This window comes from Giraffa tippelskirchi, chromosome 7, assembly GCF_054371585.1.
Source record: "Giraffa tippelskirchi isolate mGirTip1 chromosome 7, T2T-mGirTip1v1.2.pri, whole genome shotgun sequence".
In the NCBI taxonomy this organism is placed as follows: domain Eukaryota; kingdom Metazoa; phylum Chordata; class Mammalia; order Artiodactyla; family Giraffidae; genus Giraffa; species Giraffa tippelskirchi.
The window spans coordinates 19,011,358-19,039,125 of NC_137281.1; the positions used below are offsets into that span (position 1 = coordinate 19,011,358).

At 43.0% G+C, this 27,768-nt stretch overlaps 1 long non-coding RNA gene across 12 annotated transcripts in view; it reads left to right on the forward strand.

Moving 5' to 3' along the window:
- The window catches only part of LOC145513608 (uncharacterized), a 95,524-nt gene that overhangs the window by 10,885 nt on the left and 56,871 nt on the right, over nt 1-27,768 (forward strand). For 8 of the 12 annotated variants that reach the window (XR_014059571.1, XR_014059579.1, XR_014059567.1 and 5 more), the window contains 2 exons: nt 7,557-7,618; nt 17,031-17,156. This is a non-coding gene — a long non-coding RNA (uncharacterized LOC145513608). Of the gene's footprint in view, nt 1-90; nt 2,772-7,556; nt 7,619-17,030; nt 17,157-27,768 lie in introns of those variants that run through there. The other 4 variants (XR_014059569.1, XR_014059572.1, XR_014059568.1 and 1 more) reach the window with 2 other exon arrangements.

The following is a 27,768-nucleotide window of genomic DNA, read 5'->3' on the forward strand; positions in this document are numbered from 1 at the left end:
GTTGACATATTATGTCCCATCAGGTGTGCTAATCCTGATGTTACATTGCTTTCTCTATAGTTTGGTGCCAATGCATTTTTTCTCTTCCAGGCTGCGTACATGCCCTCCAGTTTTCAGAGAATTCTAGGTTCCAAACCCTGCTTCTGGAGAGGGGTGAGGGGCGTTGATGCAGACAATGGGGGCTGAATTGGGGGCCAAGATGAAGTTTGGTCCTAGTTCTCACCTGCCTGGTCCAAAGAGAAGCAACCTCAAAGGAAATTAAGAAGACCCTTGAAAGAAAGTGAAAGTGTTAGTCACTCAGTCATGTCCAACGCTTTGCGACCCCATGGACTGTAGCCCACCAGGCTCCTCTGTCCATGGGATTCTCTAGGCAAGAATACTGGAGTGGGTAGCCATTTCCTTCTCCAGGGGATCTTCCCAACCCAGGGATCCAACCCTGGTCTCCTGCATTGCAGGCAGATTCTTTACCATCTGAGCCACTAGGGAAAAGGTGCTGAGAAGGGGATATCTTTTCTAGCAACATGCTCAGTCATTCATTCATCCATTCACTCACTCATTCAAAAACCATTTTTATAAAAACGATACTAAGTGCCAGGCCTTGTGCTGGTCATTTGGGAAACAAAAACAGATAAGATGCAGTGCCTGCCCTCAGGAGAGAGTTCCTCAGTCCCTTTGTCCTGGGGCTGTTCTTGATCAGCCTTCCAGGACTCACCCCTGGATCCCAAGACTCCTCAGATATTCCTGGCTGTTATAAGCTGAGTTGTGTCCTCCAGAAGTTTATATATTGAAATTCTAACCCCTAGTGCCTCAGAATGTGACTGTATTTGGAGACGGGGCCTTTAAAGAGGTCATTGAATGAGGTCCTTGAGATGGGCCCTAGTCCAACATGAATGGTGTCCTTGTAAGAAGAGATTAGGACACAGATACACTCAGAGGGAGACCATGTGAAGACATAGGGAGACGATGACCACCTGCCAACAGGGAGATAGACCTCAGGAGAAACCAACCTTGTTTCTCCTTGCTCTTTACTATCTCTTGCTACCTACCAGTGTCTGTTCAGACCATCTGCTGGGAGCATCTTTGTCATTCACCGGATTATCAGCTGTTCAACCTGATCCAGTCCCAGGGGGATATGCTGGAATCCAGCATGCTTGTTGTAACAAGGGCTCTTCAACCAAACCAAACAAAAGGAACCCTGATTAGTCACATTTGCCGCTTTCTGTGGTGTCAGCGCTCCCACCATGGCCAGTTTCAGGCTACCAATGTGAGGTCCCACACATTGTCCAACAACTCTGTTCAAACAGAGTTGAATTGGGAAGAGATGTCAAGACAACACACCATTATGCTGTCTTCCCACCACTGAGCTACAACAGATGTGAAAAACCTCAAGCGCAGGGACTTCCCTGATGGTCCAGTGGTTGTGTCGCAATGAAGATCTCGAGTGCCACAACTAAGACTTGATGCAGACAAAAAAATTTAAAAAAAAAACAACACTTCAAGAGCAAAGAAGTCAGTAAACCATTACAAAATAAAATAACTAGGAATGATGTTTGGGGTATATATTACCTTTGCATTGGAATCCAATTTATTTAATTGTAAGCTCATATCATTTAATTTTTTGTAATGACTGTGTTTAACAACCAGCTTACAGATTTTCTGAAAGTTTAATAATTGACCCTTGCAAGCCAGAAGGAGCTGGCTCCAGGACACAGCTAGGGTGACAGTCCTTTGGGTAGAATAGGGAGTATGTGGATGTAGCAAATGGGGTGGGCATGGTAAGCCAGTGGCCCTTGCCTGCAAGACCATGTGGACTGTGAATAAAAACCCAACAGCCTGGAAGCTTCCAATGGGAATGAGTAATGGAATATCACTCAGCCATAAAAAAGAATAAAATAATACCATCTGGAGCAGGGATTGGGCCATGGCTGGATGGAGGTGTGTATCTGTAGAGACACCAAGAGCCACCCAGAAAAACACACAATGAAAGCATGGAGGCGGGGCTTGGGGCTGTCTAGGAACAAGGCTTGAAATTGTTTCATGGCCCTGGCACTCTCTGCTTACCCATTCCCATACAACTCTTCATGTGGACCTATTTTCATTTCTGTTGTTAAACACCCAGGAATGGCATTGCTGGGACTTGCTATATGTTTAACTTTATTAAAAACTGCTAAATTGTCTTTCAAAGTGGTTGCACCATTCTACATTCCAGCTGGCAGGCTCCATTTGGTTGATATCCTTACGAACACTTGGGGTTGTCAGTGTTTTAAAATTTTAACCATTTGAGTAGGTGTGTATAGGTACCACATTGTGACTTAAATTTGCATTTCCCTAATGACTAATGATGGGTTTTCCTGGTGGCTCAGTGGTGAAGAATCTGCCTGTCAATGCTGGAGACGTAGGTTCCATCTCTGGGTCAGGAAGATCCCCTGGAAAAGAAGATGACAACCCACTCCAGAATTCTTGCCTGGGAAATCCCATGGACACAGGAGCCTGGCAGGCTACAGTCCATGGGGTTGCAAAAGAATGGGACATGACTGAGCAACTAAACAACAACAGTGACTAATGATACTGAGCACCTTTTCTTGTGCTTATGGACCATTGGTATATTTTCTTCAATTAAGTGTCTCTTCAAGTCTCTGCCCATTTTTAAAGATTAAGTTGTGAAAACTTCCCAAATGTTCATCAACTGATGAATGAACAAGGAAAATGTGATATATCCATAGAATGGAACATTATCTGGTAACAAAAGGAATAAAGTACTAATACATGCTGCCACATGGATGATGCTTGAAAACATGCTAAGTGAAAGAAGCCAGACGCACAAGGCCACATGTTGTATAATGCTATGTATGTGAAATATCCAGAATACAGAAATCTATAGGGATAGTAAGTAGATTAGTGGTTGTCTAGGCTTAGAGAGGCTGTGTGTGGGGTGTAGGTGGGTGGGACGGTAGACAGCTAAGATGATCAGGATTTCCTTCTGGAGTGAGAAACATGCTCTAGAATTGATTGTGAGAGTGGATGCACAGTTTTGTGAATATACTAAGAGCCACTGAATTATACATTTTAAATGGGTGAGTTGGGGACTTCTGTGGTGGTCCAGTGGTTAAGAATTGCCTTGCAATGCAGAGGATGTGAGTCTGATCCCTGGTCGGGGAACTAAGATCTCACATGTCCCAGAGCAACCAAGCCCGAACACCACTACTAGAGAATGCACACACCACAACAAAAGACCCTGCATGACTCACCGAAGATGCCACATCCTGCAACTAAGACCTGATGCAGCCAAATAAATAAGTAAATAAGTAAATATATTTTTTTAAATGGGTGAATTGTATGGCATGTGAATTACATCTCAATGAAGCTGTTAGAAGTGTGGGTTGGGCTTCCCAGGTGGCTCAATGGTAAAGAATCTGCCTGTCAATGCAGAAGATATGAGTTTGATTTGATCCATAAGTTCGGGTGCCACAAGGACTGAGCCAGCACTCTAGGGCCTGGGAACCGCAACTATTGAGCCATAGCACCGCAGTTACTGAAGCTCGCATGCCCTGGAGCCCACACTCCACAAGAAGAGAAGCCACTGCAGTGAGAAGCCCAAGCACCGCAACTAGAGAGAAGCCCCCACTCGAGGCAACTAGAGAAAGGCCCATGCAATAGCGAAGACCCAAAATAGCCAGAAATAAATTTTTGAAAGTATTTAAAAAAAGAAATGTGGATTGTTTGTATTTTTATTAGTGATTGGTGGAATTTCTTTATGTATTCTGGATACAAGTAATTTGTCAGTTTTTTTTTTTTTTTGAAGAGCAGACACTTAAATTTTGAGGAAGTCCAATTTATTAATTTTTTCTTTTATATTTAGTGTTTTTACTCTGGTGTCTAAGAAGTCTTCTTGGCCCACTCAAGGTCACAAAGATTTTTCCTATGCTCTCTTCTAGGAATTTTATAGTTTTAGCTTTTACATTTAGATCTCAGCTGTATTTCCAGTTAATTTTTATGTATAGGATGAGGTAAGGATTGAAATTCATTTTTCTCTAGACGGACAGTCCATTTTGATAAACTGATAAGTGCCATTCTTTTGTTGAAAAGAATATCGTTTAGTCCTTTAAATTACCTTTGTTTGTGCCTTTGTAAAAAAGTCACTTAACCATATGTGTGTGGACCTATTTCTAGATCTCTGTAAGTTCCATTAATTAATCATCTGTCTTATGTGCTTTGTGTTGGAAGCAACGTCCTTCTTTATTGGTGACATTCATTCCAGTACCTCGAGTCCTGTGCAGGTAAAAGCCATGATGCTCAGAGGGTGGCTGACCAGCTACAGTCCAGGCCAGACATCCTCAGCCCTGTAGCTCCTGATAGAGCGAGTAGGTGCAGTTCCCAGGTATCTACCGTCTATCCTCAACTCTGGTCCCCATCAATGGGGAAGGTGGTTGCCCCTAAGCGAAGGGGACATGTAAACATCGCCAAATCCAGAACTCAGGCAGCGAGCGAGGTCCTTCCAGCCACCCTCGGCGCCCTATTCTATGTGTGCTGACCCGCTCCATCTAATTCCCTTTGCTTTTTTTTTTTTTTAATTTATTTATTTTAGTTGGAGGCTAATTACTTTACAGTATTGTAGTGGTTTTTGCCATACATTGATATGAATCAGCCATGGGTTTACATGTGTTCCCCACACTTTGCTTTTTAGCTCTCTTTTCTGTTGCTTCAACACATGATGTGATTGCAGTGTCTTAATTTGGTTGTCACTTCTGGGATAGGCTGCCTGTAAGTGACCTGCAAGGCTGCCATTCCATCAGGGCAAGTTCCCACTCAAAAATGTTGCTCCTGATGCTGTGGACAGTACCCAGGAGTAGAAACGGAAAGCCCTCTTCTTGCTGACTCATCTAGGAGTATCGTTGACATTTGGTACAAGCAGCACAGCCAACCACAGCTATGCAGCTAGAGGTGAAGCCAGCCAGCCAGCTTGCACTCAGTTCGATTTTGTGGGGACTAGGCCTGCTTCACTGGAAACAAATGAGTTACTGTATTTTTTTTTTCCCCTTTTTGGCCAAGCCACCTGACTTGTGGGTCTCAGTTCCCAGACCAAGGGCGGAACTCAGGCCACAGCTGTAAAAGCGTCGAATCCTAACCGCTAGACCACCAGGGAACTCCAGAGTTACTGTATTTATAATCTACATTTTAATGGGTATCATAAGCCTCCAAAGAAGTTGTGTGATTTGGAAACGTATATAAACTTATTTCTATATTTTTATTTGAAAATCAAAGAATATCAGTTTGGAAGGGTGCCTCCTTATAGATGATGCCCAAGTGCTCAAGAACCTGGTCTTGACCCTGCAGTGGTGACCTCTGGTGTGGGTCTCCTGCCTGCCCCTCCCTCCAGGGCCCCAAGGGGGAGGAGAGGGGCTAGGCAGCCAAGGCCTGGGAGGGGCTGGGATGGGAGGGTCACTCCCGTCTTTCCCACTTCCTGCCTCTGCCTGGAGACCCCTCTCTGGTCTTCCTTTCTCCTCCCAGTCCCTTTGCCCAGGGAAGCACATGCAGGATGAAAGAGGAGAATCTGATCCTTGGTGCTCTTGCTTTCTGGGCACTGGACAGAAGAGCCCAGAGTGTGCCAGGCTACAGACCCCTCTGGGGGTCACTGTTTCCATCTGTGGCGAGGGTCCCTGGTCTCAGCAGTCATGTGGCAGCTGTGTTGGTCAGGCAGGAGTAGTGCCTGGTCTTGCCTGGATACTGCCCAGCGCATTTCAGCAGCCTCGTTGCCATAGTCTAGGACCCTGGCAAGCCCTGGAAGAGCGGAGGGGCTGGGACCGCTGGTCTGGTGTCTGAAGTGGTGGGGAAGGGTGGTGGGGATGGACTGGGAGTGAGAGGGTGCCCCCTCGTTGCTCTGGGACCACATGCACCCACTCCACTTACTTGGGAACCGTGCCCTTTACCAGCCGCTTTGCGGCAGAGACACTGGCATGGTAGAAACCACACTGGGTTTTTGGCAACACCTTTCACTCTCCGGAGTGGTTCAACCAGAAGTGTTCAGTGGTTAACCGAGGCCACTGGAAAGAGTCATTACGAACGTTCGCTCTGTATATGGTAATCAAGACTGTGGGTGACATGCTGTTTTCAGCGATGGGTTCTCTGTCCCATTGAGTGGGAAGGCAGGGGGCTCGGCCAGTGTCCCCTCCCTTCGGAGGGAACCCCAGCTCACCAAGCTCGGGGCATCAGGCTCTGAGGGCGCCTCCTTGATTTGATCCTGGGTGCCATAGCCCCAGTTGTCCACACTGATAGGGAGGAGAGACTGGGGACTCTAGGGACAGAAATGTCGAAGGGTCTCTCTTTAACACTGGAATTAACCTTCCTCTGGCCAAACCATTGTTTCTGGGTTGCCCTGAGAGGCATGCCTTATCCCTGTCTTCTTGGGGTTTCTCCTGCGGTGGTCAGGCTAGCAGAAGCTGGGCCAGACTCAGAGCAGAGATGGCCCCCTGATCACCCTGCCCCAAGCAGGAGCATCTAGCATCTTCCTCCTCTAGGAGGCTGCAGTGCTCTTGAAGGGCTTCAGGCATCTAGGGTACAGACTTGCCTGTAAGGAGATCCGGCGGGAAGGAAGCCTAGAGAAAGACAGTAGTATTTGGCTGCTGGATAGCCAGCATAAACATACTTTAAAAAGAAAAGTATTTTCCTGCTAGCTCTAAATGCACATTCTAGGGCTAACAGATATGTGTCTTAAAATCATTATTTTAGCAAAAATGAGGACCCCACCCCCACCCACTTCACACTACACTTTTTGGCACAATTAAGTCCTATGTCCTGGGCCCCAGAGGGACTGAAGGTCAGGGACAAGGTGGACAGTGCCTCTTTGTTTCCTAGAAAACCAACAATGTATCTTCCAGGTAATAATAACGATATAGATAATAATATTTGATGAATACTGAGTTCATTTCATGACATAAGAACTCTGCTCTCGACTCTAGGGGCGCAGAGGGTTCAGGGTTGAGCAAATCAGTAGGTTTTAATCTCCTGGCCACAGGAACCCCACCTGGAGCGACGGAGGAAAAGTGAGACATGCTGGAGGACAGGCTGGCTCTCTGCTACGAACTTAGGAAGGCTAGGCCTGCCCAGCCTCCTTCCCCCAGGTGAAGCCAAGTGCCAGACATTGTCCAGAAAAGTTCTGGGATTGACCGATTGGACCAACTTGGCTTACTGGCCAGACCAGTAGCTGTCCACTAGAATTGCTTCATTTAATAATGTTGACTTCAAAATTCCATGATTTAATAGGAATTATAAATTCCTGTATAAGAATATATAGGAATTTCCTCTTGGTCCAGTGGTTAGGACCCTGTGCCTTCAGTATCGAGGATGTGGGTTCAATCCCTGGTGAAAATTATGTGGCCCGGCCAAAAAAATAAATAAACAAGAAATAAAATAAAAAGTTTTTTTTTTTAATTCCATGATTTATGATGAAAACAATTAAAGTTTTCTTTCATTTGTTATCTATTGCTGCATAACAAATCACCCTAAAATTTATGGCTCAAAAATTTCAATAGTTTATTGTATCTTATGGTTTTTTTTAGGTTATCTGGGTGGTTCCTCTGCTGATTTCACTTGGGATCCGTTACGGGGCTGCATTCAGCTGGTGAGTCAGCTGGGATGGAAGGTTCAAGATGGAGTCACTCAGGTTTCGGGCAGTTAGTGCTGGCCCTTTGGTTCTCCTGCACGTGGTCGCTCATCCATAGTTGGCCAGAAGTTTCCTTAAGTGGCAGCGTTGAGGCAGCATTCCAAGAGAGAAAAAATTGAAATTCCCCTGCTCAGGAATTCACACATCACTCCCATACATTCTATTGCTCAAAGTAAGTCAGAGGATGACCCAGGTCCAAGGGCTGTGTAAACAAAGTCTGCCTCTTAATGGAAGGAGGTATAAACTATCATGGCCAGTGTAGATAGCTATTTTTTCTGAGTATGACTATGTCTCCATGTGACAAAGTTTGACATATCTTGCTCTTACTGTCCTTTATTTATAGGTGGTGACTTTTGTTGAGTTTCAGTTTGACCAGGAGAAGAACTTTCAGTTTACAAGTCATTAGATTTTATTTAGTTTTTTGGTTTAACCCATCTTTTTTTTTTTTACCCTGTGATGGTAACAGTATGTGTCCTGTTATTTGGGGAATTAACTTAGGTTTTATTTGTAGCTTAGTATAAAATTACTATTTTATTATATGTACCTAGACATTTGAAAAGATTTTGTTTTTTCTGTTTAAAAAGTACAGAAATTGATAGGTTTATATTTTTCAAATGTCCTATATCCATTCTATTGTTTTTTCTATTTGTCTAGTGTATCATGGCAGTTTCCTACAGGCTTCTTATGGCAAGCAGAATTGGGGGTCATTATGCTGGGTGAACGAGGAGGAATTGAAATAAATGATGATTTTCATTGTAACCATAGTTGACTTGAGCAGGTTAAAACTGTAGAGTTATTTTTTTTTTTTTCCCTTTTGCTGTTGTTCAGTCGCTAAGTCATGTCCTACTCTTTGTGACCCCATGGACTGCAGCACGCCAGGCCTCCCTGTCCTTCACTGTCTCCTGGAGTTTGCTCAAGTTCATGTCCACTGAGTCAGTGATGGCATCCAACCATCTCATCCTCTGCCGCCCTCTTCTCCTTTTGCCTTCAGTATTTTCCAGCATGGGGGTCTTTTCCAATGAGTTGGCTCTTTGCATCAGGTGGCCAAAGTTTTGGAGCTTCAGCTTCAGCATCAGTCCTTCCAATGATTATTCAGGGTTGATTTTCCTGAGGATTGACTGGTTGGATCTCCTTGCAGTCCAAGGGACTCACAAGAGAGAGTCTCTTCTTTTTTTTTTTTTCTAGGTCTGTGCAAAACTCAATCACAGACTTTCTCTATTTCACACACTTAACAATGATCACAATTACAGAAACAAGAGTCTATATTTTCAGAGAATGCCATAGAGATGTTGAAGCTAGCATTATGTGTTTCTTTGTTGGTGATAGACTGCATAATTGACTTGGGAAGGGGACTTCCCTGTTTGTCCAGTGATTAAGACTCCACACTTCCCCTGCAGGGGGCATGGGTTTGATCCCTGGTCAAGGAACTAAGATCCCATATGCTGCGTGGCACAGCAAAACAAAACAAAACCCAAAAATGTAATCAACTTGGGGAGACAAAAGTAATATAGTGAAAATATAAAGACAGAACACAGGAAGTGGCCAAAAGTTGTGAACCAAAGAGAAGGCCAGAGATGAGGAGAGCTGTGTGGAGGGGGTTGGGGCAGGGGAAGCCTCTGAGCTGGGTTGGGGGTCTGGGCTTACAGAGCTGGCTTGAAGCCTGAACATGGTTTCCTTTGGCCTGAGGGAAGAGTTGCTCCTGAAATACTTAAAGCATATAAGCAGTTAAAGTCATAGTCACCACTAGGCTTCCCAGTGAATCAGCATTTTCCCATTTTTGGTGGAGCATTACTTTGAATTTTTGGTGGTTGCCTGTGTATCTTATGAATGTTGATAAACAATACAACAAAGGTTGATCTTGAGCAGAGGTATTGGCGTGGCCAGTTTGGTTTTCATAGGACAGGGACCACATGGCTTGTCCTTGGTCTTGTATAGCCACGTGGTGATTTCTGTGGTGTCCTCAAAGAACTCCTATTCTTCATAAATAAAGAACTTTTTATTAAAACATTAGGGTACAGTTCCAGTTGTTACAAACTGTAACTTCTTCTTTTTTGTCTTCTGAAAATGTTTGCCAGTTGGTGGTTAAATTTGACCCTTATATCTGCCAGAGTGATGCAAATCTTAGGCCACTTAAGAATTCAAGAACTCCCTGTGGGATATCTTTCTGTGATTAAGGTAATGACCAGTGCAGTAAAGGGCCAAGCATAATCATAATGTGGAATAAAATGCATTCTGAAGGGTAGTTCAGATCCCAAGAAGGTCTTGAACTACTGTGCATATCTTGATTGCTAATTAGAAAAAGGTGTTTCAACCCAGAAACCACTGAAATATGTAAACTGAGAAGCATTGGTTATGGAAATTAAAATCAAAGGCATCAAGCTTTGCATTTTTGATTACATATTCAAATCATACAATTACAGTATATAAGATCAATTTTTACCATAGTCATAAGTAGTAATTAGACATAGACTTTTAAAATTTAAATCATATTTGTATTAGATGACATTCTTCCAGTTCTTTACCCTCAAGCAGTAAAAGATGTGAATGGGAAACAACTGCCTGCTCTTTTCTTCATAGATAATCCTTAACATAGTTCAGTTATAACCTGTTTCAACTTGAGGGGACACACTGGGAAAGAAATGAAGATGTTTCTCTTCAAATGTCATACCATTTAGGTTCACATTGTCCAGTCTTCAGAGCTTCCAACATTTTGTCAAGGATTTGATACCAAAGAAGGAGAGAAAAGAAGTGAGGGTGGGGTAGAGAAATGATTGAGAACTTTTTACCAAAGACTACCTCTTTACGAGAGGGAGTAAGTAAAAAGGGCCCAGAACCAGTGAAAACCCCTAGCACCCAGACTGTGGTCTCTAACTACCATTCTTTACTGAAAAGAAACAAGGCTTCTTGGAAAATAGTGGATTTCAGATCTGGAGCAGTAAATGTGCTAACTGAGGCTGGAGTATTTTGTTCCCAAATGCAAGGACATTCTCCAAACTTGATGCAAACATGGCAGAAGGATGCAAGAGCGAGCTTGGAGGCATTCCCACTGGGCAAATCTGAAACAATCTGAGCATAACAAATGGTGACAGTAATGGATTCTAACACGCTTAATACAAAATAGTTTGCGTCAAATAATACTGCCCTTCATACTCTGCACCATATAAAAGAGTAGCAACGAATAAATGTAGAAGAAATGGTAAAACTAGAAAATCACTTTTTGCAACAAATTTTATAATTGATTCAGATAAAACTTATCAGATAAAACTTATTACTATTGAGTAATAGGATGTTGCAACAGGATAGTCATGTGATCTCAAAGTATCACCTCCAGAAGACTTACTAATTACAAAGGGGAGAGAGGGTCATTACAACAGAGAAATCTGGTAGATGCCACCTTAACCAAGCTTTATCACCAGTGATGGGACCAGCTGATACCATAAGACTTCTGATGAAGGGCATAACATCACTCGTGAGTATCCCTGCCAAAAACGTTTAACTTGAGTCTAATTATGAGGAATCTAAATCCAAATTTAGAGACTTCCTACAAAACAAGAGGCCTGCATTCTTCAAAAATGTCAGTGTAAAGAAAGGCCAAGAGAGACTTGGGGAATCATTTTGGGTTAAAAGAGAATAAAGAGACATAACAACTAAATGCCATGTGTGATCACTGGCTGGATCTTGGATAAGAGAAAATGAGTCTGAAGGCCAAAATTGGGACCATCTGGAAGTTTTAAATATGGGCTGTTTATGAGTTAATAGTAAATTTATTGTTGGCAATAACTTGTGTTCATGTAGGAAATGTCTTTGTTCTCAGGAACCACATGTTGAAATACATAAGGCTTAAAGTGTCATGATACCTACAACTAATTCTCAGATAATTTAGCCCCCCAAAAGTGTGAATTGCTTGTGTACAGGTGTGTAGAGAGACTGATAAAGCAAATCTGGCAAAATATTTACAAGTAGTGAATCTGAAAGAAGGGTATATGTCCATTTAACATTCTATTATTTCAAATTTTCTGTAGTTTTGAAAATGGCTGAAATTAAATTTCGAGAGACAAGAACTGGCTGCAACAGTGTGGCTCTACTTCTCCATAAGCTAAACAGTTTTAAGTAAAAAGAATACATTTAGATGCAAGGAAGTCAAGAGATACCTGGAGTAACAGACAAGTTTGGCCTTGGAGTACAAAATGAAGCAGGGCAAAGGCTAATAGAGTTTGTCAAGAGAACATACTAGGTCATAGCAAATACCCTTTTCCAATAACACAAAAGATGACTCTACATACGGATATCACCAAATCGTCATTACTGAAATCAGATTGATTATATTCTTTATAGCCGAAGATGAAGAAGAGCTCTTCACTCAGTCAGCAAAAACAAGGTCTGGAGCTGACTGTGGCTCAAATCATCAGCTCCTTATTGCAAAATTCAGGCTTAAGTTGAAAAAAGTAGGGAAAATCACTAGGCCATTCAGGTATGACCTAAATCATATCCCTTATGATTATACGGTGGAAGTGACGAGTAGATTCAAGGGATTAGATCTGATAGACAAAGTGCCTAAAGAACTATGGACAGTGATTTGTAACATTGTACAGGAGGCAGTGACCAAAATCATCCCCAAGAAAAAGAAATGCAAGAAGGCAAAGTGGCTGTCTGAGAAGGGTTTACAAATAGTTGAGGGAAAAAGAGAAGCGAAAGGCAAAGGAGAAAGGGGAAGATACATTCAACCAAATGCAGAGTCCAGAGAATAGCCAGAAGAGATAAGAAGGCCTTCTTAAACGAACAATGCAAAGAAGCAGAAGACAATAATAAAATGGGAAAGACTAGAGATCTTTTCAAGAAAATTGGAGCGATCAAGGGAACATTTCAGGCAAGGATGGACGTGATAAAGGACAGAAATTGTAAGGATCTAATAGAAGCGTAAGGTATTAAGAGGTGGCAAGAAAACACAGAAGAACTATAAAACAAAGGTCTTAGGGACTCGGATAACCATGATGGTGTGGTCAGTCATCCAGAGCCAGACATCCTGGAGTGTGAAATCAAGTGGGCCTTAGGAAGCCTTACTATAAAACAAAGCTAGTGGATGTCATTTGGGTTGGCCTCACTCGTTCTTCTGGTCTCACTGGGCTCACTCAAGTGGTTGTAGTTGCCTGTGGTCCAACTGGGGCTGAATGGTCTAAGATGACTTCACTCACATATCAGTGAGTTCTTACTCACTGAATTCTTACTGGATTCTTATACTATTTCAAGTCATTCCTTTGAATTTTTGAATCACGTCATCTCCAAATAATGATAATATACCTCCTTTCTAATTTTAATGCTTCTAATTTCTATCAAATAATTGCTTGGCTAGTGCTGCCAAGACAATGGTATGTAATAAGAGTGAAGGGGTATTTTTGTTTTCTTTATAAGTCTAGTGGGACTTTCCTTAGTATATGCCTGTGCTGATGCAGGCTTTCTTTTTTTATATCATATTGGAAATAGATGGAAATTTCCTTATTTCTTTAAAAAATATTTTATATATTTGGCTGCACCAGGTCTTAGTTGCAGCAATCGGGATCTTTGATAAATGTTTGCAACATGCAGGCTCTTTAGTTGGCATGTGGGATCTAGTTCCCTGACCAGGGGTCAAACCGGGCCCCCATGCATTGGGAGCTCAGAGTCTTAGCCATTGGACCACCATGGAAGTCCTGAAATGTCTTTATTTCAATGTTTATCAAGAATGGTATTGAGTGTATCTTTTTAGCATTTATGGAAGTGATCGTAATTTTCTCCTTAGTTTCACTGTTATGAAAACAAACAATGTGGTTGGAAATCTCACAGAATTCAAGCCAATTTCCTATTTAGTATTAGCGATAGAGGTTCTCATAGAGCACTAAGTCCAGGCTGGAAATGATAGCTGTCCAGGATCAGGGTCATGATGGTGGTAATAGGAGAAGTAGATGAATTTGAGTTACATTTTGGAAATAGTATTACTGGTGGAGTCAATGTGGAGTGTGAAGGATAAGGAGAAATTAAGGATACTTTCTAGGTTTGATCTGACAAATGGTTGAGACAGAGCCAACAACTCTGGATTGCCAAACGCGATAGGATTTTTCTCACCTTACCCAACACCTTACCCAACATCTGAGACCCTGCCGACCACTCTCTCCACTTACTGTTGTGCAGCACTCAGGCCTCCTCCTTCACTGCTCTCTCTGTCTTCTCAGTCTCTAGGCAGGCTCTTCTCCATCTGCTGGATGCCCAGGCTGAGACCCCCACTCTTGGCTCTGTCTGTAGCCATCTTCTCTCCCTGAACATCCTTGGACATTCTCTTTCCTTCCCAAGGTTTCATGTACCGCCTGTGATGGTGACGGCTCCCCAAACCGTGTCTCTAGTCCCATCTTGCTCCTGAACTCCCAGGGGAAGATCCAGTTGCCTATAAAATGTCTCTTTGCCTGGATCTTCTGCAGATATCTCAAATCCTTGAAGTTTGAAACCAAACTCCTTTTCTACTCCAATTCTGACACCAATTCCCGTGTGCTTTTTCACACCATCAAGCAATTCCCCAACATAAAATGCATGTCCTACAGGACTTCCCTGGTGGTATAGTGGGTAAGACTCCAGCTGCCAATGCAGGGGACATGAGTTCGATCCCTGGTCCTGGAAGATCCCACATATTGAGGGACAACTAAGTCTATGCACCACAACTATGGAGCCCATGTGCCTAGAACCCATGCTCTGCAACAGGTGAAGCCACCTCAGAGAGAAGCCTGCGTACCACAAAGAAGAGTAGCTGCTGCTTACTGCAACTAGAGAAAGCCCACGCATAACTACAAAGGCCCAGAGCAGCCAAAAATAAAAATAAACTGAAAAAAAAAAAAGACAGGTGTCCCACAGCTCAACTCAATTCTGACACTGTCTCTGGAAACAGCAACTGATCCCATGGGTAAAGGACTCAGTCCGACAAGACTACACCCTCCCCTTTCAGATGCCAACTGAATGCTTGTCATTAGCGCTTCTGACTGACTGATTGTAGATGGAATGTTTCAATAACCCCTTCCTTAGGTTCGATTAACCTGCTAGAATGGCTCACAGAGTGCAGAGAAACGTTTTACTTTCTAGATTACTGGTTTATTATAAAAGAATCTAACTCGGGGACAGTTAGATGGAAGAGATGTGTAGAGCAAGGTCTGGGAAAGGGCTCATCATTTCCATGCTCTCTAAGGGTGCCATTCTCCCTGAATCTCCACGTGTTCAACAACTGGGCAGCTCTCTGAACCCTGTTCTTTTCGGGTTTTTATGGAGGTTTCATTACACAGGCTTGGTTGATTGAATCATTGGCCATTGGTGATTAATTCAGCCTCTACCCCTCTCTCCTCCGTGGAGGTCAGGACTGAAACTTCCAAACTTTTTAATCACTTGGTTGGCTCCCTTGGCAACCATCCCCCATCTATAGGTGCTTCCCCAAAGTTGCCTCAGTAACATAGCAAAAGACACTTTTTGAAATCACTCTCATCACTTAGGAAATTCCAATAGTTTCAGGAACTCTTTGCCAGGAACTAGGCAAGGGCTAAATATGTGTTTCTTATTATAAATCACAATATCACATCTACCTTCCATCAGACATGATAGAGGTGGGTCTTATCATGGGTTCCATTCTCACTCTTTTTCCTCATCAATAAATAACTAAGTCCTGAAGATTCTACCATCTCAAATCAGTTCCTCCCAGCCTCTGTCTTAGTCATCTCTATTGGGAATTACATGACAGCATCCTCCACTTCCTTCCTGTTTTGCTCCCTCACATCCACCATTTCTGAACTTCTCTGTTTTCCTAGGGCATTTAAAAAAATCTATTGAGAACATTTTTTGTGTTATAAGAAACTCTTTTCTAAGAATGACTTTTTGCTGGAAAAGCAGTGAGCACAAGGACAGATGCTGTGTCCTTCCTAACTCTTTATTCTGACCATAGAAACTTGGGATATCAAGATTCCTTAACCTTGGGATCAGTGCTTTGTAGGCTTCCTGTATCATCGAGAGTATGTAGTCAACCAGATCTATCACAAATCCTGTGCAACCTTCTAGCTTGAATCGGTCTCGGGCATCTGAGGCACAGTCTCTCACTGATGAGACCTAGATGCCTTGCTGTTTCATAAATTGCTTTCCTACTTCCATCACTTGACTTTCAAGGTTAACATTTAGAAATTTGTATGAGAAAGTTTTATCCAGAAATAGTTCCTTTCTTCTTTTTTTTTTTTTTTCTACTACAACATGTGGCTTGCAGGATCTTAGTTCCCTGACCAGGAATTGAACCTGCACTCCAACAGTGGAAGCGTGGAGTCTTAGCCACTGGATTTCCAGGGAATACTCCAGAAATAGTTTTCATTAATCACAGATACCAAGAACCACGGTCTGCTGCCACTGGCTTTTTGAATGACAGAGGGAGAGCTGTGTGTCCTGAAGACCCATTTGGGGCAGTGGCTGCCAGCTTGTGGGGCTTTGTGACTTCTGGGGCAGGATTTGGCAGCCTGGCAGGTGTAGGACTGGGGCAGGTGGGCTGTGAGACTGAGGTGGGGCATTGGGAAGCCAGAAGGAGACTGGCCACCCTAAGGTTCTGTGTGGGAGTCGGACAGGAAAGGGAGCAGGGCTAGGAAGTTTGGGAAGGTCTAGGGAAGGGTGGGGGTGATAGAAACTCAACAAATGAGTTGATCTTCTCAGGGGGGAATAGCTTCAGCTTATAGGAGTTCCTGGAGAGAAAGGGAGAGACAGAGACGCAAATAGGCACAGATAGACACAACAGACTCCATTAAGTGAAGGAAAAATAGCCAGAATCAACAAAAATGCCCACTAGGCAGAGAACTTAATTGAAGTGTCCTCTCTACCTGTGGAATCATTCTAAAGCAGTTAAAAGAAAAGAATAAGAAAAAAATATATATATATACTATCATAATATATATGCTATTATTAAATAATATATATTTTACCACTTCAGAATGATTCAATATGTTATTTTTTCTTTTTCTATATTCATAGAAAATAAGTAACATTTATTGAACTGGAGAAGGCAATGGCACCCCACTCCAGTACTCTTGCCTGGAAAATCCCATGGACGGAGGGGCCTGGTAGTCTGCGGTCCATGGGGTCGCTAAGAGTCGGACACGACTGAGCGACTTCACTTTCACTTTTCACTTTCATGCATTGGAGAAGGAAATGGCAACCCACTCCAGTGTTCTTGCCTGGAGAATCCCAGGGACGGGGGAGCCTGGTGGGCTGCCGTCTATGGGGTCGCACAGAGTCGGACATGACTGAAGTGACTTAGCAGCAGTAGCAGCAGCTGTGAGCCAAATACTGTGTTGTGTGCTTTAAGGCATTATTTCTTTTATTCCTATTGCAGTCCTACTACACAGATGAGAAAGTGGTGCCCAGAGAGATTGAGCAGCTGGTAATCGGAGATGCTGGTATGGCAGCCCCGGAGCCTGAGCTGTTAAGAGCCATGACTGGTGTTTCAGGCTATTTGGAGGTACGTTGGACAGTTCTGTTTCTGCTGGTGATGGGTTTGAAAGAATAAATGATGAACTGGTTGATCTGCAGTTCTTGATGCTGCCTTTGTCCTGTTTGGGACTATGAAGGTAAGGGCTGTTGAGCAGGTGTGAAGGTGGTCAGTAAATAGGTTTCAGGCACTTTAAAATAAGGTGCTGAATTGGATGTGAGATATGACATTCCCCATGCCCAAGAAGCTTCTTATAAAAGTCACTGGAGGAGTCAGCCCTTGATAGGAAGCCAATATCCATATCTTTTTCTCTCCATTAGGGCACCCCAATTAAGAGACTGGACTTAAAGTCACTTGAGAACTTTATAAGATTTTAATGTCTAAGAATCCAAATTAGCAGGTTTCTGTCCAAAGGGTATGAAAAACTAATCTGAGTATAATTATCATATAATGTGATACTGGGCAGACACATGGAGTCTGTTGCCTATGGACCTGAGTTATTACTGAGGGCGTGGGGTGTGGACCACTAACGGCTCCATCAGTCAGAATCCCACTCAGAGCAGCTTAGGGGAGCACCCCTTGAAGGTCTGAGAGGGGTCAGTGGCTGCTGAATGTTGATGGCCTTACAGCCAGGCCATGCAGAGAGATTGCTGGGGAGTCCTGGAAGAAAAGCCACATTTAAAATTCAGATTTGAGATGCTCTCAGGGGGAAGATACTTGTTCAGTGAGAGGTGTGACTAGGATAACAGGAGTGGAGGGGGCCTGCGAACTTTGATTGAATGCTACCTGTCTCAGCGCATCAGATCCGCCTTCAGGCTGCTCCAGGGAGCTGACCTGTGCCTTCTATTTGATTCTAAGGGGTGGGGCCACCTCTAATAGGGCATCAATAAAGCTTCAGGATAATTAAGTGCCTAATTGAGTGTCTAAATTCAACTGAAGCAATTTACATGTAATCTTGCCGAGTCTGGGATGCCTTTTTCACTCATGTCTAAGAAGTCACATTTTTGACTCTTTATTTGGTTTCTTAAATTCCTTTGATATGACTGTGGCTGCCTTTGCATATTTATGACATTGGATAGGTCGCTGTGGCCACACTTGCAAATCCACAATAAATGCAGTAGAAAAATAATATGGAAATTTTAAAAGATAAACAACTAGGACTTAGGAAAGAGGTTAGACAAGAACCCCAGAAACTCCCTTAGTGAGAATGACCCTCAAAGGAGTGCCAGAATATCTGGAATATTGGCACTTACTCCTGCCAGGGAACTCTAGGATTTTTATTGGAAATAATGTACATTTTTATTTTGGCTTTTAATCAACAGACCTCTTCTCTCGCCTCTGGGAAAAACTTACTGCCTTTCTTTAGTATCTGTGTTTTGGTTCCCATCCATCCAGTCAAACATTTATTAAGTGCCTAGTGTGTGCTCTGTGCCAGCTGACAGTCTGGTTCTTGCAGTCAACTCTTGCCCTCACTCTCTCCTGCTTCATTCTACAAATCCTCTACCCTCCCTCTCCCGCCTGAAAGTGGCATCCTGACCGGGCACAGCAAGCCAGCCCAACAAGTGAATCAGGGGATGGAGTTGGTGGGGAGTGGGGGGACTCAGGGCTGTTGCAGATGGGTTCTTGGAGCTTTGGAAAGCATAAAGCATTGTTCCCTTTGGCACAGTGCTGGTCTCTCTGCTCCACACCACCCAAAAGCCAGAGATTGCCAGTGGAGTCCACACTTCAACACTTCAGAAATTTGTGTTCAAATCCCTTAGAAGGAGGAGAATCTGCCCCAGTTAGGGCTTTATTTTAAAACTGAACATTACCTTTTTGATAAAAAATATAAGATGTCAAGATATGTGCTGTTGCCACTTAGTGTGTACATCCCTATTCTGTGCCTGGCTTTAATAGGGACAATTTCAAACATACACGCAAGCTGAGAAAATCGTATGACCCCCACATTTCAATGGCTATCAACTTATAGCCAATTTGCTTTCATCAGTACCTGCTTCCCACTGGATGATTTTGAAGCAATCCCAGGCATCATATAATTTCATCTGTGAATATTTTTCAACAGGTATTTCTAAAAATAGAAAGGCATTAAAAAATCCACAAATTATGCCATCCATCCCTTCTGCAATTCGTTAATATCCATATCTAATCAGCAAATGCTCAAATGATCCAACTGCTTTTTAGTTTGTCTCTTCTAATAGGTTTTCAGAGAAGGTCCATGTGTTGCAATTGACTGAGATGCCTGTTAAGTCTCAATCTGTAACACCACCCCCTTTCCCTCGTGTTGATCAAGTGTTTCTTAAAATGGTAAAACCACCTTGAAGATCACCAAAGATGTGTTTTGATGTCACAAAATGATTGTCAGTGAAAAATTAGAATTGTTTTATCAATTTACACATGGTTGAAAACATAGAGAATTGCTTACAATGAAAAGAGTCCCCTGTGTCATCAGCTTCCCCTCCAAGTCACTCCTCCATTTTCCATTTAGTTTCTCTAGTGTTTATGTCCACAACTGTAATTAACATACACGGATCTCTCTTCCCTGGATATTACACACTGGCTCTTCACTGTGAAAGATGAGGACTTAGTGCTCTTACCTTGTCTTGCCTCCTCCTCCTTCTTACTTATATTTTGTTGTTGATGAGGCTGGTGGTCTCTGTTGTAAAGTTAAATAACTCAAAACTTCCGTGTCTTGTTTCATTACTGTTCAGTAGAACCTCTGACCTTACCATGGAGGAGAACGTACTGATCTGCTCTAACTTCCCTTCCTCTCTCCTACTAATTTCCTAACTTTTGTTAGAGGTTCCTTTCACTTTTTCCTGTGCTCAAGGTTAAAAACATTGACCTTTTGTTCCTGTAACTATTTGTTCTCTCTGATCTGTCTAGAGGCTAACTCAAAAATTAGAACCTAATACACCATTTATATGATCTGTTAAAAAAAATAAGTTGGTTTAGATCTTGCAAATACTATTGGAAGATCCCCTGGAGAAGGGATAGGCTACCCACTGCAGTATTCTTGGGCTTCCCTGGTGGCTCAGCTCGTAAAAGACTCCACCTGCAATGCTGGAGACCTGAGTTCAATTCCTGGGTTGGGAAGATTCCACGGAGGAGAGCATGGCAACACACTCCAGTGTTCTTTCCTAGAGAATCCCCATGGACAGAAGAGCCTGGTGGGCTGTAGTCCATTGGGTCGCAAAGAGTTGGACCCAAGTGACTGACTAAGCACAGCACAGATTGATGGTTGGCCTGGGTTAGGAGTTCCTGGGCCAAATTATTTTCCCTAAGAACCTTGAAGATCTTTTTCTATTGAAAAAGTAATTTGCAAGGTTAATTTCCTTAGGTGTTAATACTCCGGTCATCACATTTGAGTACTTATGATTTGAACAGTGCCAAGCACTGTTCCAAGTGTTTTAATCAGTATCAAATTTAAACCTTAGCCCTGTGAAGTTTGTAGTATTATTATCCTCACTGTACATATGAGGTAACCAAGGCATGTAGCTTGTCCAGGCAGGATTTAAACCCCAGAATCCACGTTCTGAACCTGGCAACTTTCTTTTGCCTAAGACCACACTTCTTGTGGAGGATGCCCTCCCACAGCCCCACAGGTCTTGCAGGATTCCTCTTCTGACCCGTTCAGGCCCAGGAGTAACAACTTTCCAGCGTTGCTGGTCCCCATACCCCAGCCCACACCTTTGAAGAGTCTGTTTGTTGCCAAAATTCAGCCTCTGTTCACTGATGCCAAATAGAAACATGAAAACAAAGGTTTGGGTGAAGTAAAAAATAATAGTTTTATTTCTTTGTCAGGCAAAGGGGATCACAGTGGGCTAATGCCCTCAAAACTCTGTGTCACACCCTGGAGGAGGTACTGAGGAGACTAAGGGTGTTCAAGGAGCAGGGTGTGGTCAGCTCATGGACATTTTTCTGACTGGTTGGTAGTGAGGTAATTGGGAGCCAGCATCATCAACTTTCCAGCTGATCTGGGGTCTATGTGCTTGTGGGCAGGTACAGTTAACTTCTTCCACCTGGTGAGGGTTTCAGGATCTGCAAAATAGCTCAAAGGATATGGCTCAGAATATTACCTAGGGTCTTTGAGGAAGAACTAACGTTCTCGACTTTGTTTAATGGCTTGCTGTTGTTTAGCCGCCAAGTCGGGTCCGACTCTTCTGTGACCCCATGGACTGTCCATGGGTTTTTCCAGGCAAGAATACTGGAGTGGGTTGCCATTTCCTTCCCCAGGGGATCTTCCTGACCTGGGAATCGAACCTGTGGTTCCTGCTGCATCTCCTGCCTTGCGGGTGGGTTCTTTATCACTGAGCCATTATTTTGTCTTGCTTGACTGTTTTCCTTTTGTTGTGCATTTTTTTTCACTTCTCTGATGAAATTTATTCTTAGACTAAAGTTTTTCTATGACAAAAGACGGGTGGAGGACATGGGTTGGAGCCTATTCTGAGAAGGCCTCCTAGGGTGATGCTCAGTTACATGTTTGTTAAACAGCTTTCCCTATACCTTCTGAACACCCAGCAGAGACCATGACCAGTGCAGCCAAGTGTCTGAGAAGTACTGAGGCTCAGATTCAGCCTGGTTCTATCAGACTTTGAGTGCTTGTTACCCAGAAATAAATTTAAGACATAAGAAGACAATAGTTTAGAAGCTGTAGAAAATGAAAATGGAGAAAGTTTAGGCCAGTGTGTTTTAATTTGGTACTGAATATCCCCATATTTTAAAAAAGCAAACCCGTTTTAATATTATTATAATTATAACACTGTTCATTTTGTCATTTTTATTTATTACTAGTTCATATCTGTGTAGTAAAATAGTTGATCTAAGCAACTTCTCTTTTTACAAGTGTCATATAACTCTAAGTTCTTGTTTTACCATTTCTGAAGTGTTTTGAAAACCAGTGAGGGTCTCCCTGTGGTACACCCTGGGGCTGCCAGGTTCCCCTCCCCCATGGGTTTTTTTAGTCATCACAGAGCAGAATGGCTGTTCTCCAAAGTTTAGACAACTGGTCCACAGAGAACACATTGTTTCTGAAAGAGTTGCCATGACAACCTCCTTCTTCAAGGTAAGCATTTGAGTTTTATCAAAACAAAGGACTTGGCTTTGTTTTAAATTGGTCCCCACGGCAGTGTTCATCATGCCATGCATGCTGTATTAGCCACCTTCACTCCCGGTGTATTTTTTTTCCTGAGATTTAGGGGCTCAGCTCATGGCTGGGTGGCCACCTTCTTGCATCTTGGACTCTGACCAGAAGTCTGATTTCTTCTGTGAAACAAGATCCATCCCTAAATAAAGCAAGCTCTCTGTTGGCTGGATAGGGCTCTTTATCATGTAGTTACTATTTCCTCTTTGAATACAGGCTCTTAGATTTAGAAAGGACATTTTTTTTTGCACTGGAATAGATGCTTGTTTTTTCATCTGTCTGGCATGTCTCTCCTCTGCCCCTTTTTCTGATAATAGTATTTCACTATGGATTGAGCCATTGATTACTAAATCGAGTTAGTAAATATTGCCTGGACAACTGGTTTTCCATTTGGGGAGAAGTCATTTCTCTACTTTCATGTTATTCACAGAAAATCTTGATGGGTTAAAAATAAAAGAATTTCTAGAACTGCAAAAGAAAACATAGAAGTCTATTTTCATAATCCGAGAGATGGAAGGAAAACTAGAAGCAATAGAAGAAAAAAAGAGAGAATCCCTCAAATTTAAAACTTATATACATAACTACATAACAAATAGTTAATATATAACAAAATTGAAAGTATGTTTGTGACATATGGCAAAGCGTTAATATCCATAGCATGGTAAAGGCTTCTAAAAGTATATAAGACAAATGTATGGTAAAAGACAGTCAAGTTTATGAGTCAAAGAGGTATAAATAAACTAGCAAAAATGCCACTGTTGGGCCAACCTAAATGTAAAAATTTAGAAGAAAATTCAGTGTTTGTAAGGGTGTGGAGGAGAAGCATTCCTACACTGTTGATGGAATTGTGGAGTTTACCCTCTTTGGAATGGGTAAGTATGGCAGTTTTGGTCCATTTAAAATGTCCATGGGGACTTCCTTGGTGGTCAAGTGGTTAAGACTGCGCTCTTGATGCAGGGGACCTGGATTCAATCCCTGGTCAGGGAACTATATATCACATGCCACAAGTAAAGACACTCTGTGTTCACAACTAAGATGTGGCATAGCCAAAAATAATAATAATAAAATAAAATGCCCATGACTTTCAACTCCCAAATTACTTTCATACAAACCTATCCTACAGGAATACTGCTACAGATTCAAGATGAGTGTGTGCAAAAATGTGTGTGAGAATGTGTGGGTGTGTATCACAGTGTGTGAATGTGGGAGTGTGCAGGTGTATGTGAGTGTGTGTGTGTGAATATGAGTCTAACATCCTTTGTGAATTTGCTCACATGTTCTCTCCTCCACCAGAAGCTCCCTGAGGGCAGGGTTCTCATTGGATCCATTTATCGCTTGGTCTTAGCACCAGGGATGGAGCCCCCCATGTGGCAGATAATCAAATGTTTTAATGAATGAATGAAGTTAGGTAGCTGCAAGAAAAAAACTGAAATTACATCATTAATATGTGATATGGATTTGGATCAATCACTCAGTCATGTCTGACTCTTTGTGACCCCATGGACTGTAGCTCACCAGGCTCTTTGCCCATGGAATTCTCCAGGCAAAAATACTGGAGTTGGTAGCCATTCCCTTCTCCAGGGAATCTTGGATCAAACCTGGGTCTCCTGCATTGTAGGCAGATTCTTTACTGTTTGAGCCACCAGGAGAATGATATGGTTGGATAGCATCACCAACTCAATGAATATGAGTTTGAGCAAACTCTGGGAGACAGGGAAGGACAGGGAAGCCTGGCGCATTGTAGTCCGTGGAGTCACAAATAGCTGGACACGACTTAGTGACGAAACAACAACAACATTAATGGTACAGAGGTACAATTCACAATGAAGGTGTTCATATTACCCACACAAATGCAGTAAATTACTGAAGCTGAAATATACAAAGCAAAAGAGATGAAAGGATAAAGGGTCATAAGGAAAATCAGAGTGGGATGCTTGAACACACAATTCTCAACCTTTGACAGGTCCAATAGGAAAAACAGAAGAGCTAAAGCCTCTGTATAAAGCTGACTTACAGATTCGTGGAACTTAGTGCCCTGTGCATAATCACCTTCTTGTCTCAGAACCTGCAGAACTCTTCAGTTCCACACAGCGGGAGTCGTAAGGGCATATTTTCTGAAAACAGCGTCATAAAACTAAAATCCATCACAAGAAGTTTATTTTAAAAATTCAAGGCCTGGAAATCAAGCAGATAAGTCTTTTCAGTAAGGGTTAACTTCTTCCAAGTCGCAATTATGGGCTCTTTAGCAGACAGGACCGTGGAGAGCATAGGGTACCTAAGCTTATGAGAGATGCAGGCAAACTGTGCTCAGAGCAAGAAAGAAGTGTTTTCATTATTAGGCAAGAGAGGATGAAAATAAATGAACTAAGGATTCAATAAAAAGCTGGAAAACCAATAAAACAAAGCTAAGGAAAATAAAAATGGAACTGCTGGAGACAGAACTAGAGAACAACAAATTAGAGAGAAGAGCAAAAATAGAATTTTTAATATGAGGAATGGTTCTCTGGAAAAAGTTAAAAATGACTTTAGTTTTAGCAATGCTAATCAAGAAAAAAAAAGAGACAACATTGCTAAATGGTAAGGGGCATGTAAGCACCGAGATGCGCGGGGGAGATGGATGCATTACATCATGTCCCCTACCCCACCCCCCATTTTCTTCACAGGCCCAGCTCTCTCAGGTGCTAGGAGGTAGTGAGGGCCCTCAGGGCAGCCACCACCGGTCCCTGAAGTAGTATGTGCATGTGTGTGTGCCAAGTCACTTCAGTCGTGTCTGACTCTTTGTGATCCTATGGACTGTAGCCTGCTAGGCTCCTCTTTCCACGGGATTCTCCAGGCAAGAATACTGAAGTGAGTTGCCATGCCCTGCTGCAGGGGATCTTCCCAACCTGGAGGTCAAACCGCCATCTTCTGCGATTCATGCATTGCAGGCTGATTCTTTAATGCTGAGCTACCAGGGAACCCCCTTAAGGAGTATGTAGTGGTGGTGGTTTAGTTGCTAAGTCATGTCCGACTCTTGCGACCCCATGGACAGAGAAGCCTGGCAAGCTACAGTCCATGGGATTCTTCAGGCAAGAATACTGGAGTGAGTTGCCATTTCCTTCTCCAGGGCATCTTCCCAACCAAGGAATAGGACCCATGTCTCCTGCATTGTAGGCAGATTCTTTACCAACTGAGCTACAAGGGAAGCCCCTTAAGTAGTATACGGTAATGCAAAAGCAGAAATGTTACAGCCTTGTCCTTATCTTCCAGGAGTTAAGGGACAGATGCTGGAGTCATACTAGTCAGTCTCTCTCCTGGAAACGAACTTAAGATTCTTGGACTCTGGTCCATCTGGGCCATTCCTCTAAATCTAGAATATACAAACCGGAGAGCCATTTTCTCTGGCTTTAGCAATCAGGATCTGGGCCTTGGCCTCTTTCTGCAATAGAAATTGATAAGAGGCCAGACAAGAGATTCAAGCAAGTCTTTACTGGGGCCCCTGCAACAACAGGGAGGGAAGCAGAAATAATAACTGGTTCTCTTGCTTGTTTCTTGAGGTAGGGCGAGCTGGTTCCTTATATGGAGTGAGGGTAGTGGTGGGTCCAGGGTCAGGCCAGAGGGATGACTTAGGTGGTCTCTTCACCCCTGTGGTGGTACTGTGTGGGTTTTTGGTTTTTTTGTATCTTGTTGTTCATAATTTGCCCTAACTGCGCATGCACAGAGTTATTTTTAGTCCCTTATCGTTTCTTTGTGTTTTGTTGCTCAGCATGGCTCTCTTTCCACACCCTTATGAGATAGGCTGGGACCTGGAGCCCTTTGCTGCAGCGCTTGCACCTGGAAAAACATCTCCTTCTGCAACAGAATACAAAGAAACTATAAGGCACTAAAAATAACTGCGTGCAAGTTATGAGTTATCTTATGAGCAAGATACAAAAAAGCCAAAACCCAACTGCCACCTCTGGGAGGTGTCAGGAGCAAAAGCTGGGTACTGCGCCTGCTCTCTGCACACAACGCCACCCAGGGGCTGAGCAGACCACTTAAGCCACCCCTCTGGCTCAACACACTGCCCCTGTCCCTACGCTCATCCCATTTAAGGAACCTGCCTGCCCTCCTCGGAGAGGGAGTAAGGGCAGCTGTTACTTGCTTTCACTCCCTTGTTGCTGCAGCCTGAGTCCCATGAAGTCTTGCCTGAATTCTTCCTTGGGCCTTTTACCAATTTCTAATAAAGAGTCCAAGGACCTGAATTGGTAACAACTCTGCCAAGAGGAGAGTGCAGCAGTGTGGGGACCAATGGGGAAAAAGAGAGACGGCAGAGACAGACACCAAGACCCTGTGGCCCAGAGTGACCCAAAGCCACTGGCTCTGCTTTAAGCCATTGGATTCTCTGATACCTTCTTTTTTTTTGGGGGGGGGGGTCTTATGTAAAGTGTAATTTACAAAAGATTAAATAACATGACTCAACAATAATGAGAACAAGTGTCCAAGATTTCCTTTAAATCAGCTTAGGTGGGAACCAGGGAAATGTTGAAACTGGTTCAAAGCACATTGGAGGAATTGGATATTTTAGAGAACTTTAATAAGGGAAAGTTAGGGTAGTGAAACCATTGGGTGTCATTTCAGGGGCTCTGAAGAGCTCCAGTACAACAGTTCATCATGCCTCAGCACATAAAAGAGTTCAGTGAGAGGCCGAGTGATAGATAAGAAGTGATTTATTAGAATAGGACACTTGTGAGGTTTATAAGTGGATGGGTGACAGATCCCTTGCCCCGAGAACTTACTGGGCTGCAGTTTTATAATCAAAGGAAAAGTGGGGAGGGGGAGAAGAACTTCTCTGCCTTTCTTAAGTAGATTTCTTTCTTAAGAAGATTTCATGCTTCTGTCATCACCTCCTCCTCCAGATTGAGCGGGGGAGTTTTCTTGTCCCTACATGTACAAGGTAGAGAGCAGCGGTGAAATCTGTTCTCATGTGTGCAGAGAGCATGTCCTAGGGATTGTTAACTTACTGAACTCCCTGGGCAGGATGTGAGTCTCATGCCACCATTGTTTTATTGTTTGGGAGCACGTCTTGTGCTTCTCTTGCCTAGTTTTGTGGTTAAGCAAGCCTGCTTGGTTTTGTGGTTAAGCAAACCTGCTCTCTTGAGTAATCATTAACTTACAGGGGCCTCCTATATTTTTTTTTACTTACAATCTCCTAGTGGGATTAATTATTTAATCACCTACTTTGTCCCTTTGGGCTTCACTGATGGCTCAGATGGTAAAGAATCTGCCTGCAGTATGGGAGACCTGGGTTCAATCCCTAGGTTGGGAAGATTCCCTGGAGAAGAGAAAGGCTACCCACTCCAGTATTCTGGCCTGGAGAATTCCATGGACTGTATAGTCCATGGGGTCGCAGAGTTGGACATGACTGAGTGACTTTCACTTTTTGTCCCTTAACTCTGTCCCTATCCATAGGATTGCTGGTCTAGATAGAAAACTGATTCATCTCCTACAGGACTATAACCATAGCATCTGGGCTTTTTTTGT